At 37.1% G+C, this 16,034-nt stretch overlaps 1 protein-coding gene across 4 annotated transcripts in view; it reads left to right on the top strand.

Annotated features, from left to right (window-relative positions):
- The window catches only part of LOC110845202 (TSC22 domain family protein 1), a 42,209-nt gene that overhangs the window by 6,633 nt on the left and 19,542 nt on the right, over window positions 1-16,034 (top strand). The window lies entirely within an intron of this gene.

The following is a 16,034-nucleotide window of genomic DNA, read 5'->3' as shown; positions in this document are numbered from 1 at the left end:
AAAGCAAATCTTCTTAAATTCTGTACATACAAATTTATTAATGTCTCGTCTACCATATGTACATGCATCTAGAACTAACTTAATTTCCGACCGTTGAACCCGCATTACCAGATTATTTGCGATCTCCACCCCGAAAAGTGCTAATTGGCTTTATGCTTGGAAAATTTTGAAGAAAGACATACTTTGTATAATGCTTTGCATCATAGATGCGAATCGTCCTGTCATAAAACAACACTTTAGTCGAAAAATCCATTACATCAGGAGAACGACCTATTTTTTCGACGCCAACAACGCAAAATGTGTTTTTCCCAACCCTACTTTTCCCAATTAAAAAATTCGTTTCATTCAATAATGCATAATGAGAGCAGACATACAGGGACCTCGTTTGGTGTTGTTATGCCAGTTTTGAATTCCAGACATGTGGTTTAGATGGATGGGTAAGATTGAAGATCCGATTTCGGACTTGTGTGTGAGAGAGACACTTCTTTTCTAAACTGACAGCTGTTAAACGCTTAAGAATGATGGATGACATTTTGTTCACTGTTAAAGAAGAGCGAGTCCATTTCTCCTTGATTTGTTTGCTTTCATGGATGTCGTCTGATGTGGGAAACTGGGTTAAAAGAAAAAAGTTTGTGAAGAAAAAAAAAGTTGTGTAAAACAAAGTTATGTAGTCTTCGTCATTCCATTTACCTAATATGAAGTTGCAGTTTTGCTCGTCAGCTCTTGGCTGACTGTTCTTGTTTGTGATGTATCTATGCTGCGCTGGTGAAACTAACCTTCTTATTTTCTCTCCTTGGTGGGAACCGGAAATGGTGGATTTCTGCCCAGTAGAGTAAAGAGTAAGTTGTTACGTGGTGTACTTTGTGTAGGCGAAAAAAACATTGAAAAAGTGGGATGGTCTAGAGAAACGGATTTAATCTCCCACATACATCATTCATTACGCTCGCTCGTGAGTTGGAGTTGTGATTCTCTGAATCAAAAGTTGTCACATAATGACAAAGTAGTAGCTGGAATTCAGCAGAATACGATGTTTGCATTTGCCAAAAAGTTTTCACATTTAGGGCAATTAAGAAATGCATGCATTTACTGTTCCAGAGATTAATTTTCCGGGTGGTGTTGTTTGCAGAGGGTTTCTTCATGTGTGTTTTTGCCGTTCCGAGTAATTTAAGAGAAATTAGGGTCGAGAACTGTTACTTAACAAGAAAAGTACCGACTTGGCTACTACATGTATTCTTCCAAGAATGAATAAATATATTTTTTTGTCGCAATTAATGCAACCCAGTTAATCTTTGTTTCATGGTCGAAATGACGTTTAAATATATTTTAAATTTTGTGTTTTTTTAGTTAAACCGAGTGATTACAAATATTAGTAGTGTGCGCCATCGTTAATGATTACTTAAGTATTTGTTCCAATTTGTCATATCTTAATTTGAGCATGTCTTAAACTCGTCAGCGCCTGAGCGAGTTTAATCTTCATCTTCTCATCACTTACTTACTCGTCCACTCTCCTCCACTCCTCCACATACTTGAATCGAACCAGTTCAAACTAGTTGATGGAGATCAACGATGGAATCACCAGCTTTAATTTAAATAGTGCTGTTACTAGGGCTGACTGTGAAATTCAAGAGTTTATATTCTCTGCCTACTTCTTTTGTTTGAATAGAATATGCACCACGATTCGTGCCAAAAATTCACTTCTTCAATCATGATATTGGGAGATGTATTTTATTTTACAATTCAGCAATCTTCCTGCATACATTGCATATACAAGTTGTGGTGATCCCCAGAGGGGGGAGCTTATTCTTACATGGCATGGTTGTCGGTTGTGTAATAGAATTCAGTTCCGACATTCAAACCACCTTCAATAAATGGCCCTTTCTTTATGTGTTCTTTACACTTGAGCCGATTTATCCGTGTTACCCTTTATATATCGAGCTTTATATCCGTTTAGCATGCTTTTTTCAGTGATAGGAGGAAGAAGACTAGAAATTGAATGACATTAAACTTCGACAGTAACATAATGTCGTAACCTTTCCTCATGACGTCGTCGTAGGATTGGATAGGATTTGCGACAAATTGGATCAAGTGTAGGGAATTGGATGGTTGGTTACCTTATATAACTTGGTGGGGTCAGAAAGAGTAAGGACTTTTCTGGCAAATATCATATCAATAGTAGTACACACTATTATTTAGTAGTGGTGGCAGTGGGAATGACAAGCTTAGGTGGCTGGTAACAGCCTATGAATCTTTTCAAGGTTATTACGCTGCTTTCTCCACGGGAGAAAGTAAGCAGCAAATAATTCTTATTCGGAAATTACACCGTTGAATAACTTTCTTTCCTTTGTTGTGTGTTATTGTCGGTGTGTGTCTCTCTCTGTTCTTCCCTCTCTGGAGGAAACTAATCTGAATTGAAGCATTGCAAATTACATCACGTCCCAATCTTAATGGGGAAAGTTGCATTTATTATATTGCTTACCACTACTACGCACAAGTTTGGCGATAAACACAGCATGATGGACATCCGATTTACTTTTACTCTTCCCTTCAGGAGCTGGAAAGCTTCCGACAACTTTTTGTACATAAAGACTAATGAAATTCTCAAAATAAGAAGAATTGACTTACTGGGGAGGCAATTCTATTATTTGTATGTCCGTACTTGAACTTTACCAACATTTTCCTCCAAGCCTTTCTGCTAGAAGTTTTATTATCTTTTTCTCTTATTCCCTGTCAAGGATGTCTGATTTTTTTAGGAATAGTTGTCATAATCAGGTTTTGTAACAGGAAAAAGGTATTAAAAATATTCACTAACAATGTTTTGTCAAGGATAATGGTCCAGCTTTACGAACACTTGGTTCTCTTTTTTTATGAGTTGTATGCATCCCTGCCTGTGATTTACGAGTAGTAAAAAATACGTAGAATCAGCTAAAAAATAATGGGAGAAGGCAAAGTAGCTAAAATTTGTTGCTGGGTGCATATGGTATCTGTACATAAGGATTTATATAATCTCTGCAAATCTCTGTGGAAAATGTGTTTTCCTTGTTTTTGCTACAGATGCAGGCGTATTAAAACACTGCACTCTGGGTGTCCAGGAGGCTTTCGTTTGTATTTCCAAGCAGTTAGACTAATCACGAAAGAACAATTTATTAATGCTGTGAGGGATTTCCAGAAAGTGGTTCACTTTTTGGCAAATGCCATCATCATAATCTTCTTTACCCAGCAGGACTACGTATTCTTATTGCACGGAAGGGCACGGCTGGTGCTGAACAGCCAGTGGTCATACTGGTCATTATCATGGACTCGCTCTTAATGACACAGCTATTAAATGGATTGTACCCTCAATTCAAGCTGGTGGTAGGTCTGCCCTTGAACTTGACTTACTGTGACTATGATTATTATTACGGCAGTACTCGGATTCCATGATAACATCTGGATCCAGTTTCAAAAGTGTTTAGACTAACATGGCATCCAGGATGCAAAGGTCGAAAGGACGTTAGTAATAAAAGACTTTCCCCATGTTATTATTTACTCATTCTGCGAAAATGATGGCGTGATACAGTTGTTTGCACTAATCTTTTTGGCGTAGATTGATAATATTTTGCTTGTATCTCCGTCTGATTTCGGAGAATTTGGTTTACGTGCTGTGATGTGATGTTTGCATGTGATTTGAGAAGGGTGACGAGGCGGAGTGGCAGAAATGCCGTCCTGCTTACCGTCCACCTGAGTGGGCTGAATGGAGGTGCTGGGTTCAAGTCCTAGTGCCTGCAGTGGGTTTTTCTCGTTTTTCCCCACTGCCAAGCTCAGGTACTCTTCTCCCTCCCTGGGTAATGGCCCATTCGTGGGGTCCAGTGGTTGTAATAAAGGTTTTTTTTGCGTAAAAGGAAATGCAAAATAAATGAGACTGTGATCATGTCGTTGTTCCTTGATCAGCTCAACTCTTAAAATAGTGTAGCTCTACGTGTTCTATTGTTTGTGGGTTGATTTTATGCTTTGGATTAAGATTCCCCGATTAATACATTTACCAACCACACCGTGATATCATGAATTTTACAACATGATTTCATTTAATGAATGTGGAAGGAAGGAAGTACGGAATTAGATTTGAAGTGGGTAAGGTCACGGCTTCTTTTTTCATTCTTAATTCCTGGCTAATTTTGCACTTGTCATCCTGTTGGCGACAACATGTCTTACCTCAACAACTTCGGAGAACAACGAGATTCTTCTTTCGAGTTATGTCAATGAAATAAAAAAACGAAAATAATTACGTGCTGATTTACTAATGGAGTCAGAATGTCTATCTCGTACGATTTAGTTTGGAACATTTTTGTAAATTCTTCAATGTCACATTACCCAGTTTAGAAATTGGAAACTGATTTTTTTTAAGTTTCCGATAAACATTCAACCAATCTCTAGTCGGGATAAAAATATACTCTTTTTTGCACTTTGAACCTACATACTTGAAGCTATTCGGATCTGTGTATTTATTTACCATCATATTTCTCGGCTACGTTTTGTATCTCATGTCAAGCTGTGAGCTTTCAAAATCTTCATTTATGAATAATATAACGATAGAGTTTATTACGCGATGCATCATGAAACTGCGTCGTACATGTACCTCGCTGATTTATGAAAGTCATTTTTTTTGCAGGGAATTGCATAAGGTTGCACACTCTGGACTCTAATGATGCTATTTTTTCTAGATACACACACATTGGTACAAATACATGTAGGAGGTGTGATTGTGATCTTAAATTATGGGCCAGGTTTTTCATATAACTATGTATGCAAATGACAATGAAACAGGTTTCTGCAATGTTTGCTCCTGATTTATTATTCTATTCAAATCGGTGAGAAGATTATAAATGGACCTTGGTTTGTTTGGTCTGTCTGCCCTTCTGCATATTTTGTACTGCAATGTTAGCACAAGTGTCGGGGCAAGGACCACATTTTTTTCGCAGAAATAAGGTTTTAGTGCTCGTATCTAGAATGATATTAATTTTTTGTAGTTTTTGTAACCCTAAATAAACATGTTAACCCTTGAAGAAAATTTTGTTAAAAGGTTGCCAAAATCGTGAGGTTTTTGATCCGAATTTTTAACAGTGTAGATGTGTTTATGATGTTTATGCATTTTCTGTAACAAACTTTGAGCACTTTATTAAGCTTCCTAGATAATAAACCCGACTAATTTATGACTTTCTCCTTCCAGCAAGATTTTACATTTCAAACCTTTCAACAGAGTGTGGGTAGATTGTCACACGGAGATCTCGTGATCTAAAAAAAATGTGACTTTCAAACATCAAGTTCGTACAAAGCCCCCTTTGCTGAATTCATTCATGCCATAAATTTCATGGACAGTTGAAAATGTGGGGATGATTTTACTCAAGCCAACCGAATTAAATAAGTAGTTGAGAATTTGTGTAAGTTTCATTGAGAAAGAAAAAAATGCGATGCCTGAATGATTATAAAATTCTTTTCTCCTCCTTCCTGGCTAGGAATTGCTGATTGCCCATTGCGAAAAGCGATTTTTGCATGTTTTCTGGCCGCGTTTCAAACAATTATCATCACGTTTGCTTACACAGGCTTTCAAACTTCGAGAAATATTTGTATAGAAAGAAGAGGTCCAAAGTTCAGTAGTGGTTATAATATGTATGTGCAAGTAGTTTTGCAATACTTCGCACGGGCGTCAACAAGTCTGTCTTTGAGTTTATTATGAGTTGTTAAACCAGAACATGATGATGCAGACAGATCAATACTTTGCAATTATACCATATTTCAACTGTGTGAAAAGAGGTTGTGTGTGTTAACCTCCAGACTCCATTGTTTTGATGATGATCTTGTCAGATCCATACGCTATCACGACATTTAATTTGATGAATATGAATGTGAAGTGCATATAAAACCAAGAGCAATTACATAAATTCATTTCATTTTGGATTTATGTATACACGATTTGCTTTAGTATTACATTTATCACTTGCTTTACTGCGTCTCGCGTTTTCATCCCCCATGGACTAATCCAGTTGGACCGATTTTATTGTGTGGCTTAAAATGTTATCAAACTGGGCGAGTACCAAATCAACAGTATTTAGGTATAACCTCAATTAAATAAACTGTGAAAAAAAGATAATTATTGGTTCACGTAGAACTGGCAGAAGTATTCCATCGCTTCAAAAAGGATGCATTTACTTCGTCGATCTAATTCCAACTCGATTAATCAGTGCCCATTCGCCAGACTGCTTGACTCTTGATCTTTTTATGAGGCTTCTCTTCTGATTAAAAGAACCCATGACCATGTTGACTATGTAGTAGCTCAAAGAATCAATTAATAACTCTCGCTTATTTCTTCCCATACATGCGGAAGGTATTAATTCGTCGCCTAACGAAGTAGTTTTTCCAGTTAATTTAACTACCTAAAATCAGGTCCATGCAAGTAGACATGTAGGTTTAGGCCTTTAAATCCGGTCTGAATTTTTGTTCTGTTACGGATGTTGGCTTGGTTAGATTATGCATACATGTGAATCAAGATAATATGATACCTTTGCAAGATCAAGTATAGGAGTTACGTGATCTAATTTGATTCCCAGGTTTTTTGTCATTTTTTTCTCTCCGTTTACTATTATTCGAATAAAAAAACAAACAATGTAGTTGGCATCGTATAAATGGATTTTCGATAAGAAGAATAGAATTCGAGACGACGTGGGTTATGTGACTTTTTGTTAGAAACACGCCACCATGAGGAGAGGCTGAAAGTCTAGGATGATGTTTACGACGCAGAATTGTTATTCGACTATTTTGTTTACGGATATCGCATCGCCCATCTCGCAAGCCTCCTGAGAGTGCTTGAAAAGGATAGATACCCGGGAGAGACCTACATGTATAGATCGGATGGATGGATGGATGGATAATTCACTTCAAAGTCTTGCTGATAAACAATTTCTCTGTCAACACGTTACGTACAAAGTGAAAGTTTAATTAGGTAGATGAATAAATAATACGTGCCGAACTCCTCGTTCTGCCCGTCTCGCCATCAAATTAATTAGCTCGTCGAGAACTGATTGATTCCAGACCCGAGTCACTTTTGATGCTTCTGGAAAGCTAATTATGAATACGTCAAGTTATATAAACGTCTTATTAGTAATGGAGTCTTATTACATAGGCCAACAAATTGAAGGATGTTTTGGTCTGAAGGACTTTCCCATTGTTGCCCCAACTGGAAGTCTCCACGACGCTAATAAATCATTGAAAACAATACGAATCATACAAAAATAAATTATATAATCTCACACGTCGTCTACGTCTGTATGCATATCTTGTAAGGCCACCAATTACGTGGTGAGCTCATTGATTTTCACAAACATACGCACGTCTTGTTATGATACAAAAGAAGAATAACTTGGGCAATCGCAACATCATGTTATTTGCAGCATTGCAGATTTTTACATCTTGATGATGACTCATTTGTGAAATTGTTTGAAAAGTAATTATTATTTTATCGATTGAATGAAGGAAGAACCTGCATGATTTGTATCAAAGGTAGCAATTATTTTGTGCACCTGTTGTCGAGTTCTGCAGCAGTTGTGGCTTTTGTGAAACTAGATCTTCATAGGCTTCTTTGTAACCTCGTGCAATACATTGGATTTCTTATTAAGTAGGCAGAAGACGAGGAGAAAAATACATAATTTATACATATCGTTATTGATTAATTGCTTATTAAATTACAATTTTATCGTCATATCTATTTCCATCCTGTGCGGTTTCTCTTGTCCACCAGCACTGGTTACTCGTCACTTGTTACTGGGTTTGTGATAAAAATATGGATGAAGTAATTGATCAAGTTAATCTAGTTATGACTTGACTTGATTGATTTGTTGAGGTCAGTCATTGGTAATTTCCATTCTGCCCCAACCAACAAATTTATACATATTTTTAATTGGCAAATCAAGTTTTATAGAATAATTTACGTGGTTCCCCGTGTTAAAACTGTTGCATTTATTGTGAATACATATTTATTAAATCAATTGGTTAAGAAAATTAACTCGGCTAAATATTTGAATCACGATTTAACTATGGTTGGAGCAGGCTTGCTTAAACTTGCTTCCTTTAAAAAGTTGATAAACGGGGGTCGTCAAGTAATAGTGCAAACTTTTTGCAAATGCAAAGTCAAGAATAGATAATTCGGCCGATGATGATTTTTTCCTCTGTATAATTTAACGAATGAAGCTCCGAGTGAACTTTGTACTTGTTTTCTTGCCTGGTGCAAACAGATAGGGGGCTTATCTTAGTTTGTTTTTGTGAAAGGAATTTGCAAGATAAGTATTGACTATGATACAAGTGAGTCTGTTATGTAGTCGATTTTTTGGGTACAGCAAACCTCACGCCACCGCCGCCATATATGTTTCATTCATAATTTCAATCGTATTAATTCTTTACTGAATACTTTTTTCTACATCCAAGGGCACCATTTGAAAATTTACTTTATGTAATTGCAAATTTAATTAGCTTCCCTGCACATACAATTTAGATCAGAACAATCGATTTGCAATCTTGCGAATTTTGAAAGTTAAAAGGTTATTCGCAACCAAACATGCTAAATTCATGGGGTGCTAGTGGTGAGGTGAAGTCATCGATATTTTTAACTTTGTTGCCCGAGTCAAAGTCTTATCTTGCCTGTTGGCAAGGCGTGAAGGAAGGAAGACACATAATAATAAGTTACCAATCACTTTGTTTCAAGAGTTTTTAATACACACTTTTGACGTGATGATAGTAATATCAAGAGAACATGCTTTTCCCCCGTGTTGTTGTGTAACACAACCTTTTTTAAGTTTTAAATAGTAAATATTACGTAAGTAGGAATGCTTTTACTTTTAGGTGAATTAGTTGTAGTCGTTTATTTATTTCCATTTATTTATTTCACCCAGCAAATCTATATAATGGTAAACTGTAGCTTTTTGTTGGTCCGCATTTTCTTGGTCCTGTTTTACATGAAAGCCGGTTATATCCAGTTATCTTGTAAAAAGTATATCATCCCCGTCATCACGACAACTATTGAGTTGAGTTGAATAGAGAATGGATGGAAATTGAGGTTAGATTTACTTGGGCGACGCCATGCAGTCTGGCACGACTACCAGCACCGTACCGTGCAAGTAAGTATTCATTCGCACACCGCGTGCAATGTATGTAGTATGTACAATTCTGTTCTGTTATTTGATTGTATGGACGTACTGGCTTTATTCATGTATGCAGTTAACATGCAATCTTCCATTTAACCAGGTGCCGATTAAAACTTTTTTTTACATCAAAGCAGGTTTTTGTTATGATTTGCATTATTTTGAAAACAAATCCCCTCCACTTTCCTCACGCATTGGTTACACTATTAATATTGATGATCTAAATGAATTGATCGAATTATTACAATTAAATTGTCATAATATTTTTAACTCTCCCAGTCCAGTCATTCTCTTTGTGATAGGAGTTTTTTGCAACAACTCTCAGCTTCATGTTTCTAACAGGTGTTCATTATTCATGAAACGAAGCAAATTAACTGTATCATCACATTAATGCAATGTTGTGGTGAGCAAAACTCCCTTGATAATATTTTTCACTTGCTAATTATACATATGTACATACGGTCATCGTTATCGTCATATCGTTATTTGCACGCAATTGGAAAATTTCTCTTGGTAACATTCAGTTAGTACAAATGGCAAGAAAGAGGCAGGGTTGCATAGAAAGAGAGAGAGACACGCTACATCACAATCTAACTATTGCAATTCCATTACAAAGTGTGTATAAAGTGCTGTGCTCTACACCCGAATTGGTTGGGAAAGGTCGATAGCCCTGAGAGTAGCAGCAGTCTTCTCGATGATGGATTGATGTGGTAATGTATGTAGTGCTGCTGCTAAATATGCAAAAGTCGCGAAACCATTCATTGCGATACTTTTTAGAGTTGATGTGACGCAGGAATATCGGAAATCGAAATCCTTGACTAACAATACCTATGTGGGTACCTAACCTACCAATAAGAATTCATATAATGTGCACACTTAAAACTGCTCACTTAGATCTGTGTGATGCTGCATTTTATGTAAAATTTCTATTCTCACTATTTATTGTTTGATTTATTATTATATCCTGTTATCCCTGCATCCTTCCTTAACAAATTAGGCATTAAGCTTTAGGCTTAATATACATCTGTGTGAACTGTTTCGTTATCATCCTGACGGCAAAAATTACTAGAATGGTTTTGATATTGTTCTTGGTGAGGGACGTTTGTGCAGAGAGGGCAATCAAAATAATTATAGGTTACGAATACTGACCTCGTTTCAGGCCATCGTATGATTCTCTTCGCGAAAGGTAGATTGGTTGAGGTTAGGTTGTATCTGCCCAATTCAAAGCTTATGCATGTGTAATGCAACAAGAGTTTGGTTGTGGTTAGTTCATAGCATAAAGTTAACAATCGTCAATAGTTTCTCGACTTGTACTTTTCATATTTGTACATATATAGCGGTGATTATTGGTTAATCCATTATTGTCAATGTGTTGTGGCATAATAATATGGCTTCTGTACTGCTAAATAACTGCTACTATATTCCATTATTTTCACGCACATCACTTATTCATTTCCTACCTAGTTTTCGAAAGGTTTTTGGCCTTTTGTTTCTTGCGTTATTTTCAGTAGGTATCGATCTGTTACCGGCATTTCGGCGATACTTTTTAGGTTGAGCTTATCGGTGAAGGAAATATGTCTGTGTGTAATTACTGAAATTGGCTGGCGAAATCCAGACTTGTAGCAACCCAATATTTTGACCCATTCAGACTTGTACTCACAGTTGTTGTTGTTATTGCGAAGTGAAGTAGATGACATGATACCTCGGAATTAAATGACGGACGGAATCAGGACAAGACGGCGGCGGCAGCAGCGGCACATCACCGTCGTCAAGCTGTCTGCCAAATCTGAGCATATAGCCATAGCGTCGTATAATGTTGACCTCTTTTCCGTCCAGTTTTTATTCCATGCGTGCGACCAATATTATATTCATGCTGGTTCTGATTGTGCCATTGTTTGTTGTTTATTCTTTGATCCGGCACACATGTCACCGTTTTTGCTATTTGGTTGGGCACATGAGCACGATCAGTAGGTAAATGCGTCATGGAACTTTTAAAAATAAATGTTTACTGAATATCATGACTGTTAGTGTTTGCATTGCTAATAGTAAGATGCAGCCGATTCCTATCGGGTGTGATCATCGCATGTAAATTTTGTTGGTTTTATTTATGAGCACTTTTGTTTTCCAGAATAATTGCTGGAAAAACGAGATATTTCAGGTAAAATCCAGTCATTTCCAGCATATTGCAAACAACAGGAAGGGCTGGGCTCATCTCTGTACATCTTTCTTGTTTGATTTGCAAATCCTTAAGCAAATTGACGCATATCCTCTATAACTCTATAACCGTCAAAAGCCTGTGTATGAGTATGACTTCAAGTATGTATAAATAAGTAATGTATTGAAGGAAAAGTCAAAATGTCAGAATTATTATAAATCTTTGCAAAACATGCATATATTGTGGTCATAAATCATGCACATAAATACTCACATCCTTAAACTTGAGGATGAATCTGTTGAATTTCAATGCGATAATTTGGAATCTGTGTATGTGTAGTCAGTCAGTTCGATGTACATATATATATAACCACTCTAAAGCAGTGATTGTTTGACTTTGCTCATGCACGCAGCAAAGTGCTGATCCAAAAATATTGGAGGGTGACTTTGACCAGTTATTATTTATGAACTATGAATAGCAAAATGTAAATTTAAGGCGAAGATGAAATCTTATAAATATTTACATAAAAGTTTTAAATTTTCCACGAGCCAAGTATGAGCCAGAAGAGAGAGAGAGCGAGACAGGAATCTAGAAATATTCCAGATCCGAGTTTAATTTAAACCGAAAGCAAAATGGCATGAATGATCGCTTTTGTTCCTAGTTTTTGTGGAATTGCATCCACACCATGCCTGAGGTCGGTGTCGGTATCAGGGATTTCGTTTCGTGGTTATACTTATTACACACAAATTCTTCTGGAGACTGTGTCAGGGTCAGAAAGCAGCTTTTTTGGCTGGCGACTTGTCTGAGAGAGCCTACAAACAAACATATCATCTACGTGGGTTTACTTTGTTTGCATCGATTCACTTATGTTCCGTTTCGCACATGCACATGCTTTACCCATGCATATAATCTCTCGAGAGTTTCACATTGCCTTCATAAAAGAGAAAACTGGAGCACCTAATTTGTACTTGATGGCATTTACCGAAAATTTGGAACGCGGGCATGGGCGATTATGTAATCACAATGACAAGAAACCCCAAGTTTGAATAGCTTGTTTTTCATTCATGTTCTTTATACTATCTTGATGACAGCTTTACACCTTATTTATTACATTTTTCCTGGCAAAATTGCATAATCATTTACTTGGCACGCTACTTGTTTGTGATCCAAATGCAAACTATGTATGTATGTTGACTTGTTTATTGAGGGATGTTAATGTAGGGTTAAAAATATTGCATTGTAGATGGGTGGGAGGCTGCTGTACACAAATTCATGTCAAGGTACCAGGTCATGTAACAGAGATGCATTACAGTGAAAGTTGCAAATTCCTAACGAATTTTACTAGAAAAATATGACCTTACCCACAATACAGTTGGCAGATTTATGATAAAATTGCACGGGTGAGTGTGTATCTATTTGCATATTTTTTTGTATGAATGTGGATTTTGCACGTGGAACAAATTGGAGTTATCGAACATTACCTTTCGACTTTGAGCCCAAGTTAAGCCCACTGTTTAGATTGAATTCGGTCTGAATAATGGTACAACTTGCGGTGTATGTAATAATACAGTATGTATAATAAGTGACATCATATTATTGACTGGCTGAATGCTCCTGCTGGAGCTGCAAGCCATACATATGTTGTATAATCAGCATTTTCATGTTCGGGTCGATTGATGTGCAGAGCAGATAGTGAAAATGTCCATACTTATTATGTGTTATACAACTGCACTACAAGACTCAATTAGGTCCAAATTACTTTATAAAGTAGTCATTTTAGATTGATTGACTTTATACAAGTGGCACTGATAGTTGACCTTTTTGTATTTATTTGATGTCGACTTTGATTGCACCGATACAAAAATTGATGATTTTGAAGTTTTTTGAGAGGAGGAATAAACTCGAACTCGAGTGATATGTAAATATGTATGTATGCAATTAATTAAACCTATGCATGACGAATCTTAAGTGGTTGTGGTGGCGTGTGAAGGTTATTGGCATTCTTAGGTCACACTTTTCGCAAACTATAAACATAATATTCTTTAATTAATAATTAAGGAATATCCGGTACTGTTTGATGACTATTTAAATACATTAATGACTAATAATGATTAGTCACATTTTAGTTAGGTATGGTTCATCGCACATTTCTCAGATTTGTTGATTTGCTTGGCTTGGCGTCTGGAATTTTCATTAAGGACAAATCCACCTTAGCTAAAATTACCAAGAAATTTCTGTGTACCTCGTACTTTCCCGATCCACACTTGACATGCTTCAATCAATTGAATTAGGAAGTGACGGAAGAAATGGCTAGAATTTTCGATTAAGGCAAGCCAGGTGAATTTAATCAGAACCCATGTCATGGACTAGTTCTATTTGTTCTCTTTTTAATTTGCGCATTGACGTAGACATTTCATCTGTGTTCACTCACTCCTAGGTTGAAAATAAACCAAGATTTCAAGGTGTGAGATAGCCGGTAACCGGGTGTTTGTATCCTGCTCAGTATTACCACTAAAATTTTAATTAATACAGTACAGCCATTCAATGAATAGGTTCAGGTACAACTAATTTGGTTAGCTCAAACTTTGCGTCATCAGCGTCACCTCAAAACGTTATTTTAAGATTCATGTAAATTTCAATTGTTAATAAGTGCATGCATACATAAACTTTGTTAGCACAAGGTACAGCTTATCAATAACAAACACTTTAGCTGTGCAAGCTTTGCAATTTTCCAGCAAAGTATTTGCTGGAAAGTCAGACACAAAAGAGATTATGATGATGAGATGATGTGCGGTGTTAGCGTTTATGTTGTAAGAAAGAAGCATCGATTGACATGGAAGGACAGACCCGTGTGGGTATGATTTATTATGTATAAATGTTTAGGTAGTGCAAGCAACAACAACAAAGCTGAAGAGTAAGTAGGCATCTATTTATTCACTTTCGCACTCTCCACTGGTGTAAATGGCTTCATTTCATTATTTACCCTCCCCGAGAGAGTCACCGGAGGACCGCAACAGCGTGGCAACAACTTTCGTTGACATTGAGATCCGAGAGGACACTCACACCACTATGCTACCACCAGCTTGCTGCAAGTGTTCTCTTTGCTTGCTCGTGTTGTATTATGGTCCAACATTTGCAGAGTTTTTGCACATAGTGCCATACGCTGTTTGAGAATTTGGCACTGCGAAAATCTCCCCTCATCTTTACAGAGTAGATGAATTCGTACGGGTTGGTGTTCACCATTTTGAGTTGAGCTTGAGACTCGAGGAGGCGAAAGTGGTCTAAAGTAAATAGTGATGGGCTTTGCTAAAACTGGAGATTTAGCCTAACCATCTCCCCTCATGTAAAAAAATGTAATGGGTTTTTCAAGTAGAAAAGACCAAGTCAATCGTACATATATATCCTTGCAACCCGCAGAACTGGATTGAATCAATTTCAAAACGAGGGAGAGAAAGAGAAAGAGAGAGGATTTGCAGATTTACTTGGCCGTGACTTCGTTACGCAAAGGTTAGACGGGGCAAGAAAATCGTACATGCTTTTTTATTTGTGGGTTGGGATTGCAGAAGAAATTGTTTTTTTTTGTACTGATCGTAATGAAAAAGCTCCAGAACATTTAAGCACTATATGTACACATGCCATGTAGAATTCAATAAAATGGAACTGGATTTCCCATTTTTCATCAAATATAATACGTCTAAAATGCAATTATGTATATAACATTGCCAGTAAGACTGACAGCCAGCTTGGCAACTCTCATCGGATGATGAGACTCGCTATCTATCTATATCTCCTCCTCCCTCGAGGGGTAAAAGTCTAGTCTTAATTTCAGCTTAAAAATATCAACGTGCATGCAATCCATGTGGGAAAATAGGATGAAGACGCGAATCTGAGCCAAGTCGGACAAGATTCATTCGTAGTATTACGACGAATAGTGGATGATATCACGTTCCCCTGATGATATTTTGTGAATCTGCATCTATCCCATGTCCATCCGCACTTGCAATAATGATATTCGCTATATCCCATGTTCTTTGCCATGCTAAAATGTTGATGTCGACGAGACTTGATGATACGGTACGATGATAATGTTGTTGATTGAGAAAACGAGTTGGTTTAGTTTTGTGGGTTCACTTCACGTAAACCGTAATGATGATAGGACACCAAATGTAACAGCAACATACATACAGCCCCGTCGAAGAGAATCATACTTTTATGCAGCGTATGCAATACAATTACTACGAGAGGAGAAGGGTAGAAGTTTTAGCTTGTGTGGCTTTTATTTAGTTGGTTTCCCCTTCTGTTCCCACTACTGTGGCGTATGCAAAGATGGTTGGTTCTTGTATGTGCAAAATGTATGTGTATGGATTTGCGAATATTGTTGCCTATATCCTATTAAAGCTTCCAGTCCATCTACCATTCTCTCTCAAGCAACTTCACTCAACAAGCATAGCAAACGTAAAAATATTTACCTGGCAAAGCTTCACCTGCATATTTCCTGCGTTGGAACACCTGCCAAAGTTTCTGAAGCCATCTTTCTTTACACGAGTTGGGCATTTGCACAATTTTGAGCTTGAGCACCAGATAAGCTTCGTTGCCACGAGGAGTACAATATTACAAGACGATAATACTACTTAAACGTATATTCATTTTTTCGAGCTGTCAATACCTCACCACCACCGGTGTACAAAGTTTAGTCGGATAAGTGCGTAAATAAC

Source organism: Folsomia candida, unplaced genomic scaffold (assembly GCF_002217175.1).
Source record: "Folsomia candida strain VU population unplaced genomic scaffold, ASM221717v1 Fcan01_Sc002, whole genome shotgun sequence".
Classification (NCBI taxonomy): domain Eukaryota; kingdom Metazoa; phylum Arthropoda; class Collembola; order Entomobryomorpha; family Isotomidae; genus Folsomia; species Folsomia candida.
This window is presented reverse-complemented; position numbering and strand designations above follow the sequence as displayed.